The sequence below is a fragment of the Oratosquilla oratoria genome, chromosome 8, assembly GCF_046742065.1.
Source record: "Oratosquilla oratoria isolate Oo_2021 chromosome 8, ASM4674206v1, whole genome shotgun sequence".
Lineage (NCBI taxonomy): Eukaryota > Metazoa > Arthropoda > Malacostraca > Stomatopoda > Squillidae > Oratosquilla > Oratosquilla oratoria.
This window is the reverse complement of record NC_134784.1, coordinates 18,113,158-18,126,439: the sequence shown is the minus strand read 5'-3', so window position 1 is coordinate 18,126,439 and position 13,282 is coordinate 18,113,158. Positions and strand designations below refer to the sequence as shown.

General features: G+C 37.6%; 1 protein-coding gene across 4 annotated transcripts in view; it reads left to right on the top strand.

Annotated features, from left to right (window-relative positions):
• LOC143027606 (isochorismatase domain-containing protein 1-like) overlaps positions 1 to 13,282 on the top strand; it is a 62,561-nt gene that overhangs the window by 27,897 nt on the left and 21,382 nt on the right. The gene's annotated exons all lie outside the window — the stretch shown is intronic.

Genomic DNA, 13,282 nt, shown 5'->3' with positions numbered 1-13,282 from the left:
AAATCAAATCAGCCATCCTGAGTCCACTGCTGAACAAAGGCCTTCATAGTATTCTATAATTCACCTGACCATGCCAACCTCTGGTACAATACTCCTGCAAACTTCTCTATCTCATCTCTCCAGCTTCTATCTGGTCTCCCTCTTCCACATTTCCCATCTTGTGGTATCCACTCAATAACACTCTTGCTCCATCACTTCTCAGGCTTTTGCTCTAACTTACCTGTCCAATTCCACATCCTGTCTTTCACTGCCTCCACAATATCTTTCACTCTAGTCTGCTCTCTCATCCAACTTGCTTTGTTTCGGTCTTTCAGCCTTATTACCATCATTGATTTCTCCATTCTCCTCTGCATTCCTTAGTTTTGTTTCCATTGCCATTGTCAGTTTCCAAGTCTTGCACCCATAGATTATTGCTGGTGGAATGCATTGATTGTAAAATTTGTTTCAAACGTAAAGGTAGAGCCTCTCATAATTTTATTATATTTACCAAACACTTTCCAACCAATTGTAATACATATACCAAAGGCTTTTTTCCCCCATACAAGGGAGGTAGCCAAAAAACAAAGGCATAAAAACCATTCCTACCCATTCCATCCCTATCACACTCCACTCCCCTCCACCCTCTTCCCTCCCTCTTGTCTTGGCACCTCCTGGATGATGGGTCATCCCTGCATCTTGTCCACTGCCACGGGTCAGAAGCAGTGTCGCAAGACACAGCACATCCACAGCAAGGCCGCTTCATTAAATTGGCGACACCCCTCTCCCAATTGTAATATGTCTTTTTATTTCATTATGTATGTATGTATGTATTTCATTATCATGATCTTTGGTCACTTCACCATCTGGCCTAAATAATTATACTCTTCAACTTCTTCAAGACCCTCACCATCAATTATGATTTTATATCTTAATTTTTAACTTTCTTGTTGAACATTACTTTGGTTTTACTCTTATTCATCTTTCACTTGGCATATCTGGCAAGTCTTCTGCTCTTTCTGAAATAAGAATAATGTCATCCACAAATCTTAGGGGGTTCAAATATTCACCATTAATCTTCAGACTCAACCTTCTGAAAATCTCATCCAAGGAAGCTATAAGTAATTTGGGTGAAATTGTATCACCTTGCCATACTCCTTTCTGAATCTTGATTTTTATATATATATATATATATATATATATATATATATTCGTGAAGCGTGGCAGGAGATTCTCTTTTAAGCATATTCTGTTGAAAACGACAGCAAATTCATTAGAAATTAATTTCTTTCTTAAGCTTTCTAGCTTTCGGAAAGTAGATTTCTGGGGAAATGAGAGGGGAAGAAGCAAATTTCCAATTGACATTGGTAACTTATATTAACACAAAATCTATGTTATATACAAAATAAATGAAAATAAACAAAACACAGTATAGTAAACCCAAGACGTTTCGCAGATCGTTCTGCATCTTCAGTTGGAATGAAGGGAAGTGTGACCAAGACGAGTATAAATATGTATAAAGGCAAAACTTGGAGAGGTCACTTAATGACTCTCCTCTGTTTGGCTGGTGCTGTTTGGTTGGTACCTAAGCCTAGCCGATCGCCTAAGGCATGACATTTTATCCTCTGCGGGGATATTTTGGACCTTTATGGGTGTTCTCTGATCTGGTGGTTGTATTTTGGTGAACAAATGTCTCCTACGTGTTGGTTTCATGCTGGGGAGGAGGGAGAAATCATTTGATTGTACATTAATAATTGGTTGTAAATCTTTTATGATTACAGCCTCCAAAATGGTCAAACGTTGGAGGTCCTTCTCCTCTGTGACGATTTCTGTGTTGTGTACCATGGACCTTCCCTGTCGAGATGGCGTCTGTGGTGGGTCCAAAGGTGTTGTTTCGGTCCTCCTTGTTGTAGGTGAAGGGTGATTCTTCTGGACAGGGTGGTAGTTGTCCTTCCCACGTAGGTAGATAGGGGCGTACAGTCCTCATCTGGGCAGGTGAATTTATATACTACGTGGGATTGACGTATACCATGAGGTTTTGGGGCGGTGTGATTTTTTAAGATTAGGGAAGATGTTTTCTTGTTCCTGTAGTAAATGGTGAGTGATAATTTGTCACGTTCTTTCGTGGGGGTCACATTTCTTTTAATAATGTCTTTTAATATTTTCTCATCCTCTTTATATTTATTGGACATCTGGGACTTATAGAATATGCGGTGTGTGGTTCCTTCATGTTCTGTGGTAGTGTGATGAGGTTCTTGGTACCAGGTGTCAATAACTCTTCTGAGTGTAGATTGTACTTCGTTGTTGGAGTTCCCCTCTCATTTCCCCAGAAATCTACTTTCCGAAAGCTAGAAAGCTTAAGAAAGAAATTAATTTCTAATGAATTTGCTGTCGTTTTCAACAGAATATATATATATATATATATCATGTAGTCAAATTACACCAGTAACTTTCACATAAATCTTTTCTAAAACTCTTACGATCTATTCATTTGCACCCTGCTTGTGTAGCAAGTTTAGTATTGCTATTTATTCTACTGAGGCAAAGGCCTTCTAATCTACAAAAGCTAAACAAAGGTATGTTGTATTCTGTCATTTTCTCAGTTGGTTCATTGCCTGCATATGGTCTAGAGTTGAATATCTGCTTCTAAAACCTGCCTATTCTCTCAGTTTCCATCTAAAACTTGACTTAGTCTATATGTAAGGATATTGGAGAATACTTTATATACATTTGATAGCAAGCTAATTGGTCGGGAGTTACTAAGATCCTGGTCTCATTTTTTATGAAGCAAAATTACTATAGCATTGCACCAGGATTCAGGAACACTTTCTTAACATGCGCACTAGGTGTACAACTGAGCTAACTTAATATGACCTTCTTTCCCTGTGTTAGTTCCGCTGCTACTAACACTTTCAGTAAGTCCACAGTCACTTACAAATTTCTTCACTTTATATTAGTACATTATTCATCTGTAGGCCCCATGCCTATTCCTTTATGTAAGCTTTAGTCAATTTCTACTAATCAGTACGAAGTATTTTTCTCTTGTCTTTTGAATCAAATTACACTTCTACAATTTAGTTGAGTAAGCACACCATAGGACTCCCACCTGGGATCCTTGCACACCCACCTAGCCAAGTCTGCTTCGACGTCACTATTTAATTCATCCAATATCTTTGAATGTTACAATTAAGTTCCACCTTTTAAAGGTGTGACTTTACCTCTGTGCACCAATAATTTCTCTCCTCCTCCACCCTTTTCTCCAATCAGAAAGGCTGTTATACTGTCTCGAGCAATACTGCTTACACAAGCACTTCTGTCACAAGCTTGAGTGGTTTATTGTTTACATTTCGTCACATCAACACCTCTATTGATACCCTAGCTTGTGGTTACAAATATTGGACAGTAAGGGAGAATATGCAACGCTGCAACTTCCTCTTGGCCATTGTTTCAAAATATCCAAGTCATAAAATGAATCCTACCCCTCTATCTACTTGTCTACCTCATTCTACCGGACTCTTACACCTTGTGTCTTTCAAAAGATCTATCGATTTACCATCTTCCCCAGGTGCTTTTCTTTCATATTTTTTTAGAGCAAACTCTACTTCTTTGTAATTTCTGATACAGTACTAACATCTATAAATGAATTTACTGACTCAGTTATGGTCTTTGATGAGTAAAACTCTTTGTAAAATTCTTCTACTCTTTCAACCATTCTGTCTCGGCAATTAATGATCCAAGCTACTCTGATAAACGTCTGAATTTGACTACATTACCAGCATCCAGGAGGTGCTCAGATGAGAGGGAGGGTGGGAGGGGTGTGGAGTGTATTTAGGGATGAAATGGGTGGGAGTGTTTTTATGCCTTTCCCTTTTTGGCTACCTCCCTTGGAAGGGGGAAAAAGCCTTGGTATATGTATGTATGTACCAGCAACCTCTCTGTATATCAAGAATCCTACTCCACCAGCTCTTTCTTTTTGTTTATAGTAGAGCAGGTGGTGACTATCTTGTAACTGTATCAGCTTTTCTTCTACTTTTCGGACTTTGCTCAGTCCCACTTGATGTTGTCTAGTTCTTCCATTAAATTCTCCAGCCTGTGGTCTTCTGAAAGAGTTCTTGTGTTGTTAAGTATAGATCTTTATTTTCTTCATGCTATTTAATGTTCAAGACTTGGATCTGCTTGGACAGGGCTTACTCACATTCAGTGGCACACTACTTGTAAGCACACAAGGCATGTGGTTGGACCTTTTGGAGACAATGATCTAACAGGAATGCCTAGTTTTCTTTTGGTTGTGCATTTATTTTTTTTGGTGTCACCTTGTTCATTATGTTTGGTGGAGCCCTATATATCTATATAGTATTAAATGGTCCACGCTGTCATTATGATGTTACCCCACATATCTATGAGGAGTTTCACTGTTTGCCATCAGGCACGTGCCAGGTAGCAGTGGATCCTGACTGTGTGTGTGAACAAGCTGATCTTTGTTTCATCTTTCTTACAAAACCTGTTTGATATGGGTGACCCTGCAGATATTTCCTCTCTATCAACATAGCTTTTGTGGTCATTAAGATTTTGGAGCCTATCCACTATGTCAAGGTGTCAACTCTTGGATAGGCATATATATATATATATATATATATATATATATATATATATATATATACATACATATACCAAGGCTTTTTCCCCCTTCCAAGGGAGGTAGCCAAAAAGGGAAAGGCATAAAAACACTCCCACCCATTTCATCCCTAAATACACTCCACACCCCTCCCACCCTCCCTCTCATCTGAGCACCTCCTGGATGACGGGTCATCCCTGCACCCTGCCCACTGCCCTGGGTCAGAAGCAGTGTCGCAAGACACAGCACATCCACAGCAAGGCCGCTTCATTCAATCGGCGACCCCCCCTCTCCGTCCCCCCTTGCATATAAGGAGAGGACAGGGAGAAATCCCTTCGGGCTGCGTCAAAATTTACTCTCGCATACTACCCCACCCCCCACCCCCCCACCCATTCCTCCTCATGCAATCACAACATCATCCATATACAACCATTCTCTACTCACCTCTGTCTTCCATCCTCTCCCTTCTTTCCTCAACAGACATTCCCCTCTTCCCCAAAGCCCCCTTCACCCCATCCATCCACCTCATCCTAGGACGTCCTCATGTTCAATCCCTCCACATCTGCCTTCCATACCTCTTTTACTAGTCTTTCTTCACTCATTCTTTCCATGTGTCCAAACCATCCTAATATTCTTTCATCAACCCTATCTCCCAAATCCTTTTTCACCCCTGTTCTCCTCCTCACCTCCTCATTTCTCACTCTATCCAGCCTAGTAACCCCCATCATACTTCTCAGACACCTCATCTCAAACACATTCAAACTCCTTCTCTCTTCCTCTCTTATGTTCCACGTTTCTGCCCCATACAGTGCTGTTGGCACAATCACTCCTTCATACAGTCTCCTCTTTGCATCCATTCCCAAATGTCTATTCCTCATTACACTCTTTAATCCACCAAGGCATTTACTCGCTTCTCTCAATCTACATTCTACCTCCACCTTCACTCCACCCTTTCCTGCCACATTTGCACCCAAGTATCTAAAACTATCCACTTCCTCCAGTCGCTCTCCCTTAATGTTCACTTCCAGTCTACTGCCACTTTCACCCCTTGTACATCTCATCACCTTACTTTTACCCACATTTATCTTTAGCTTTCTTCTATCACATACTCTCCCAAACTCTGCCACCAGCTTCCTCAATCCCTCCTCTGACCCTGACACACACACACACACACTTTCAACGAACGGACGGCTTGACGAACGCTCTGAAGAAAAGTGAAGATTGTGGATACCAACGCAAAGAGAAGTGCCTTTTTGTATTTGCAGGGGGGGGGGAATTGCTCGTGAGGTAGAGGGAAAGTAAGGAAAGAGGAGAGGGGGAGGGATTACTGGGGAAATGGAAGGTAATGAGGAGGTGGAGGAAATGGCCCTGACGGGCCGCCGGGTAGACAAAAGACCCCAAGACGAGTTGGATGATGACATGTCTAATAGGAATGTGAAGATTAGAGGTATAGATAGGAGCAATATAGCAGAAAGTGATGAGAATATTTTCAAGGGATTTAAAGAGAGTGGGGGGGACTCAAACCCCCCCCGACTGACAAGACTAGAGATGAAGGTTGATAAGGTGATCGAAGACTTGGAGAGTAGGTTAGGTCATATGAACACCATTTTAAAAAGGGTTGAAAGATTGGAAGAACTGGAAAAGGCGAATAAAAACTTAACTGATGAAATAGAAGAACTAAAAAGACAGTTAAGAGAGGTAAAGGGGGAGAATGAGGAATTGAAGAAGAATAGTAAAGAAAACAGAGAAACAATAGCTAAAGAAAGTAAAAATTGGAAGCAAACCCAAGAAGGAAATAAGATTTCATTCACTGACATAGTCAAACAGCAATTGAAAGAACATACTGAAGACTCAGTTATTAAAGTGATGAGACAAAAGGAGAATATAGTAAGGGATTTAGCAGACAAGAAGAAATGTATAATTATATTAGGAATGGAAGAGAAACACAACACAGATAGAACCACAAGAATCAAAGAGGAAAATGAAAAAGTAAGCCAATTACTAGAATCAGTTCAGGAAGATGAACCAGGAATTATGAAACAAATCGAAGAGAAATTTAGACTCGGAAAGTATAGCACAGACAAGACCAGACCAATTAAGATTAAATTCAAGTCACAAACAACGGCAGAGAATATCTTATCCAAAACAGGGAAACTAGCAACAAGTGAACAACACAAAAAGATATGGATAAAAAGAGAAATGAATAAAGAGGAAAGAGAGGAAGAAAAGCAGAAAAGACTGGAAGCTAAGACAAAAAACGAGAACAGAACGGAGTCAGAGAAAGAGAGATTCTATTGGAGAGTAGTGAACATGAAACTAAGGAAGTTCGACATACAAAAGAAAAACATAAGGGAAACAGAGAACACAATGGAAGTGGCAGAAAACTAAGAGTGTCTTACACAAATATAGATGGATTAATAACAGGATTGAATGAGCTGAATGATTATTTGAAAGAAAAAGAACCGGACATAATGGGAATTGTAGAAACAAAATTAAAAGGCCCACTACCACCCAACAGTGTAGGACATGATGCATACAATTATTGGATTAGAAACAGAGAGAAAAAGCAAGGGGGTGGAGTTATGTTCCTGACTAAGAAGGATATAAACGTGAAAGGTGTCATATATGGAAAGAATACAGTAGAGATGATTATGATAGAAGTGGAAGACAGAGATAAGAAGAGCAGAAAATTTGTGATCAATTATGTGCCTCCGAAAACAGCCTCATGGGAGGAGAGTGAATATAAAAGTATGTTAGAGGACACAAAGATAGCATTAACTAAAATAATGGAAGACGGAGGAAGAATAGTTATGATGGGCGACTTTAATTGCAAAGAAATCTGCTGGGAAGAAATGACAGCAAAGAGTGGTGATGACTCATGGGGAAATGCTCTACTTGAGATGATTACTGACCATTCAATGACACAATGGATACAAGAGAACACTAGGTATAGAAATGAAGAAGAACCATCGAGGCTAGACTTAATAATTACATCTGAACCTAGAATAGTGGACAAGATTGAATATAAAACACCAATAGGTAAAAGTGACCACATATTGATTGAACTGGAACTTAATGAAGAAAAATATATGAAAAGAAATGAACAATATAGAAAAGGAAGAATGATGTATGAAAAAACAAACTTTGATAAAATAAGAGAATTCTTCCAACAAGAAAACTGGGAAGAAATATACAAAGAAGAAACATCAGTGGAAGAGAAATGGAATATTTTGACAAAAATTTACAAAAAAGGAGTGGAAAAGTATGTCCCAAGACAAAAACAAGAAAAAGAATATGTAAAATGCTGGTACAACAAAAGTTGTAGGGAGTTAAAAGACAAAAGAGACAAAGCCTGGACCAGATGGAAAAAAGACAGAAGACCTGAAAAATGGAAAATATATACTGGTTATAGAAATGAATATGTACAAAAGTGCAGAGAGAAAAAAAGAAAATATGAAAAAGATGTTATAGAAAAGTGTAAAGATCAACCAAAACTATTCTACAGATTTGTAAACAATAAACTGAAAAACAAACAAGACTTGGAGAAATTGAGACAAGGAGGAGTTGAATACACTGAGGAAATGGAAATGGCAGAAATTATGAACAAACATTTTAAATCAGTGTTTACAAGGGAAAATATACAACCTGAAGAGATTGAGTGGAAAGAAAAAGTCCCCCCTATGGAAGAAATAGAAGTAACAAAGAATGAAATATTGACACACTTGGGTAATTTTGATGTCAGAAAATCGCATGGGCCAGATGAAATAGCAAACTGGATTCTGAAAGAATGCAGGAATGAACTGGCAGACAAAATACATAGCATAATAAGCAGTTCCTTAAAAGAAGGAAAAGTTCCAGAAGATTGGAAAAAAGCAAATATAGTACCTATATATAAAGGAGGAAATAAAGAAGAACCTACCAATTATAGACCAGTCTCTCTAACAAGTACAATAGCAAAAATTTGTGAAAGAATTATCAAAAGTAGATGGGTAAAATACTTGGAAAAAAACAACGTACTAAATCCAAGGCAATTTGGATTCAGACAAGGTCGGTCATGCGTCACCAATTTAATATGTTTCTATTCAAGGCTAATAGATATAATACAAGAAAGAGATGGATGGGCTGATTGTGCATTTCTAGACCTAAAAAAAGCTTTTGACAAAGTACCACATAAGAAGTTGCTTAAGAAATTAGAATATGAAGGAGGAATACAAGGTAAATTGCTAAATTGGATGGAAGACTTTTTGCAAGAAAGAAAAATGAGAGTAGTGATAAGAGATCAGCACTCAAAATGGAATGAAGTAATAAGCGGTGTCCCGCAGGGAACAGTTCTGGCCCCAATAATGTTTGCTATATATATTAATGATATGGATGAAGGAATTGAAAGCTATATGAGCTTCTTTGCAGATGATGCAAAACTGCTGAAAAGAGTGAAAACTGAAGAAGATTGTGAATCACTACAGAGGGATCTAAATAAAGTACAAGAATGGAGTAGGAAGTGGGAGATGGAGTTCAATACAAAAAAGTGTAGTATAATGGAATTTGGAAAAAGCAAAAACAGAATAGCAGGATCATATAATTTGGGAGAAGAAGGAATAAAAAAAGTAGAAAATGAGAAGGACCTGGGAGTCATTGTTATGAATAATATGTCACCTGAGAAACATATAAATAAGATTTTTGGAGAAACTTATAATTTAATAAGAACAATCAAAGTGGCATTTACATACCTGGATGAAGAAATGGTGAGGAAAATCCTAATCACCCTGATAAGACCAAGATTGGAATATGCAGCAACGATATGGTCACCAAGTACAAAAAAATGTATAAAAAAACTTGAAAGGATACAAAGAGCAATTACAAAACTGGCACCAACACTCTCAAAACTATCATATGAAGAGAGACTACAAAAACTTAAACTACAGACACTAGAGCAAAGAAGAGAGAGAGGAGATTTGATAGCTATTTACAGAATCATGAAAGGCATAGAAATTACTGATAGAGAGAATCTGATAAAATGGGATGACAGAAATACAAGAGGACACGGAAAGAAAATAAAAAAAGACAGCTATAGAAGAGATTTTAAAAAGAACAGCTTTCCTCACAGAGCAATAGACAGTTGGAACAAGTTAGATGAGAAAGTGGTGTGTGCAAAAACAATACATGAATTTAAAAATAGTTTAGATAAAATGAGATATGAAGACGGGACCCCACGAGCATAGCTCCCCTTCCCGTAAAATACAACTAGGTACAACTAGGTAAATACACACACACACACACACACACACACACACACACTTTCAACGAACGGACGGCTTGAAGAACGCTCTGAAGAAAAGTGCAGATTGTGGATACCAACGCAAAGAGAAGTGCCTTTTTGTATTTGCAGGGGGGGGGGAAATTGCTCGTGAGGCAGTAGGTAAGTAGGAAAAGAGGAGAAGGGGAGGGATTGCTGGGGAAATGGAAGGAAATGAGGATGTGGAGGACTTGGCCCAGGCAGACGGGCGTAAGGTCAACATGAAACGACCACCAGATGACGAAATGGCAAATAAAAATGTAAAGATTAGAAGTATAGAGAGGAGAAATACAGTAGAAAGTGACGAGAATATGTTCCAGGGATTTAAAGAGGGTGGGGGGGACACAACCCCCCCCCGACTGATAAGACTAGAGGAGAGAGTTGATAAGGTGATCGAGGACTTGGAACGTAAGTTAGGTAAGGTAGACTCCATCTTCCAGAGAATTGAAAGATTGGAACAACTAGAGAAGGCTAACAGAAACTTAACTGAAGAAGTAGAGGACCTAAAAAGACAGTTAGGAAATGTAAAGGAGGAGAATGAGAAATTGAAGAAGAATAGTAATGAAAAACGTGAGAAAATAGCTACAGAAGCTAAAAATTGGAGAATAACTCAAGAAGGGAATAAGGTTTCATTCACTGACATAGTCAAACAGCAATTGAAAGAACATAATGAAGACTCAGTTATTAAAGTGATGAGACAGAAGGAGAATATAGTAAGAGAATTAGCTGACAAAAAGAAATGTATAATTATATTAGGAATGGAAGAGAAACATAACCCAGATAGAACCGCAAGAATCAAGGAAGAAAATGAAAGGGTAAGCAGTTTATTAAAATTAGTCCAGGAAGATGAACCAGAAATTATAAAGGAAATTGAGGAAAAATTCAGACTCGGAAAATATAGTACAGATAAGACCAGACCAATTAAGATTAAATTCAGGTCACAAACAACGGCAGAGAAAATTCTATCCAAGACAGGGAAACTAGCAACAAATGATCAATATAAAAAGGTATGGATAAAAAGAGAAATGAATAAGGAGGAAAGAGAGGCAGAAAAGCAGAAAAGAATTGAAGCTAAGGCAAAAAAACGAGGAAAGAACGGAGTCAGAGAAAGAGAGATTCTATTGGAGAGTAGTGAACATGAAAATAAAGCAGTTCGACATACTAAAGGAAAACATAAGGGAAACAGAGAACACAATGGAAGTGGCAGAAAACTAAGAGTGTCTTACACAAATATAGATGGATTGATAACAGGATTGAATGAACTGAATGATTATTTGAAAGAAAAAGAACCGGACATAATGGGAATTGTAGAAACAAAATTAAAAGGCCCACTACCACCCAACAGTGTAGGACATGATACATACAATTATTGGATTAGAAACAGAGAGAAAAAACAAGGGGGTGGAGTTATGTTCCTGACTAAGAAGGATATAAACGTGAAAGGTGTCATATATGGAAAGAATACAGTAGAGATGATTATGATAGAAGTGGAAGACCGAGATAAGAAGAGCAGAAAATTTGTGATCAATTATGTGCCTCCGAAAACAGCCTCATGGGAGGAGAGTGAACATAAAAGTATGTTAGAGGACACAAAGATAGCATTAACTAAAATAATGGAAGACGGAGGAAGAATAGTTATGATGGGCGACTTTAATTGCAAAGAAATCTGCTGGGAAGAAATGACAGTAAAGAGTGGTGATGACTCATGGGGAAATGCTCTACTTGAGATGATTACTGACCATTCAATGACACAATGGATACAAGAGAACACTAGGTATAGAAATGAAGAAGAACCATCGAGGCTAGACTTAATAATTACATCTGAACCTAGAATAGTGGACAAGATTGAATATAAAACACCAATAGGTAAAAGTGACCACATATTGATTGAACTGGAACTTAATGAAGAAAAATATATGAAAAGAAATGAACAATATAGAAAAGGAAGAATGATGTATGAAAAAACAAACTTTGATAAAATAAGAGAATTCTTCCAACAAGAAAACTGGGAAGAAATATACAAAGAAGAAACAACAGTGGAAGAGAAATGGAATATTTTGACAAAAATTTACAAAAAAGGAGTGGAAAAGTATGTCCCAAGACAAAAACAAGAAAAAGAATATGTAAAATGCTGGTACAACAAAAGTTGTAGGGAGTTAAAGGACAAAAGAGACAAAGCCTGGAACAGATGGAAAAAAGACAGAAGACCTGAAAAATGGAAAATATATACTGGTTATAGAAATGAATATGTACAAAAGTGCAGAGAGGAAAAAAGAAAATATGAAAAAGATGTTATAGAAAAGTGTAAAGATCAACCAAAACTATTCTACAGATTTGTAAACAATAAACTGAAAAACAAACAAGACTTAGAGAAATTAAGACAAGGAGGAGTTGAATACACTGAGGAAATGGAAATGGCAGAAATTATGAACAAACATTTTAAATCAGTGTTTACAAGGGAAAATATACAACCTGAAGAGATTGAGTGGAAGGAAAAAGTCCCCCCTATGGAAGAAATAGAAGTAACAAAGAATGAAATATTGACACACTTGGGTAATTTTGATGTCAGAAAATCGCATGGGCCAGATGAAATAGCAAACTGGATTCTGAAAGAATGCAGGAATGAACTGGCAGACAAAATACATAGCATAATAAGCAGTTCCTTAAAAGAAGGAAAAGTTCCAGAAGATTGGAAAAAAGCAAATATAGTACCTATATATAAAGGAGGAAATAAAGAAGAACCTACCAACTATAGACCAGTCTCTCTAACAAGTACAATAGCAAAAATATGTGAAAGAATTATCAAAAATAGATGGGTAAAATACTTGGAAAAAAACAACGTACTAAATCCAAGGCAATTTGGATTCAGACAAGGACGATCATGCGTCACCAATTTAATATGTTTCTATTCAAGGCTAATAGATATAATACAAGAAAGAGATGGATGGGCTGATTGTGCATTTCTAGACCTAAAAAAAGCTTTTGACAAAGTACCACATAAGAAGTTGCTTAAGAAATTAGAATATGAAGGAGGAATACAAGGTAAATTGCTAAATTGGATGGAAGTCTTTTTGCAAGAAAGAAAAATGAGAGTAGTGATAAGAGATCAGCACTCAAAATGGAATGAAGTAATAAGCGGTGTCCCGCAGGGAACAGTTCTGGCCCCAATAATGTTTGCTATATATATTAATGATATGGATGAAGGAATTGAAAGCTATATGAGCTTCTTTGCAGATGATGCAAAATTACTGAAAAGAGTGAAAACTGAAGAAGATTGTGAATCACTACAGAGAGATCTAAATAAAGTACAAGAATGGAGTAGGAAGTGGGAGATGGAGTTCAATACAAAAAAGTGTAGTATAATGGAATTTGGAAAAAGCAAAAACAGAATAATAGGA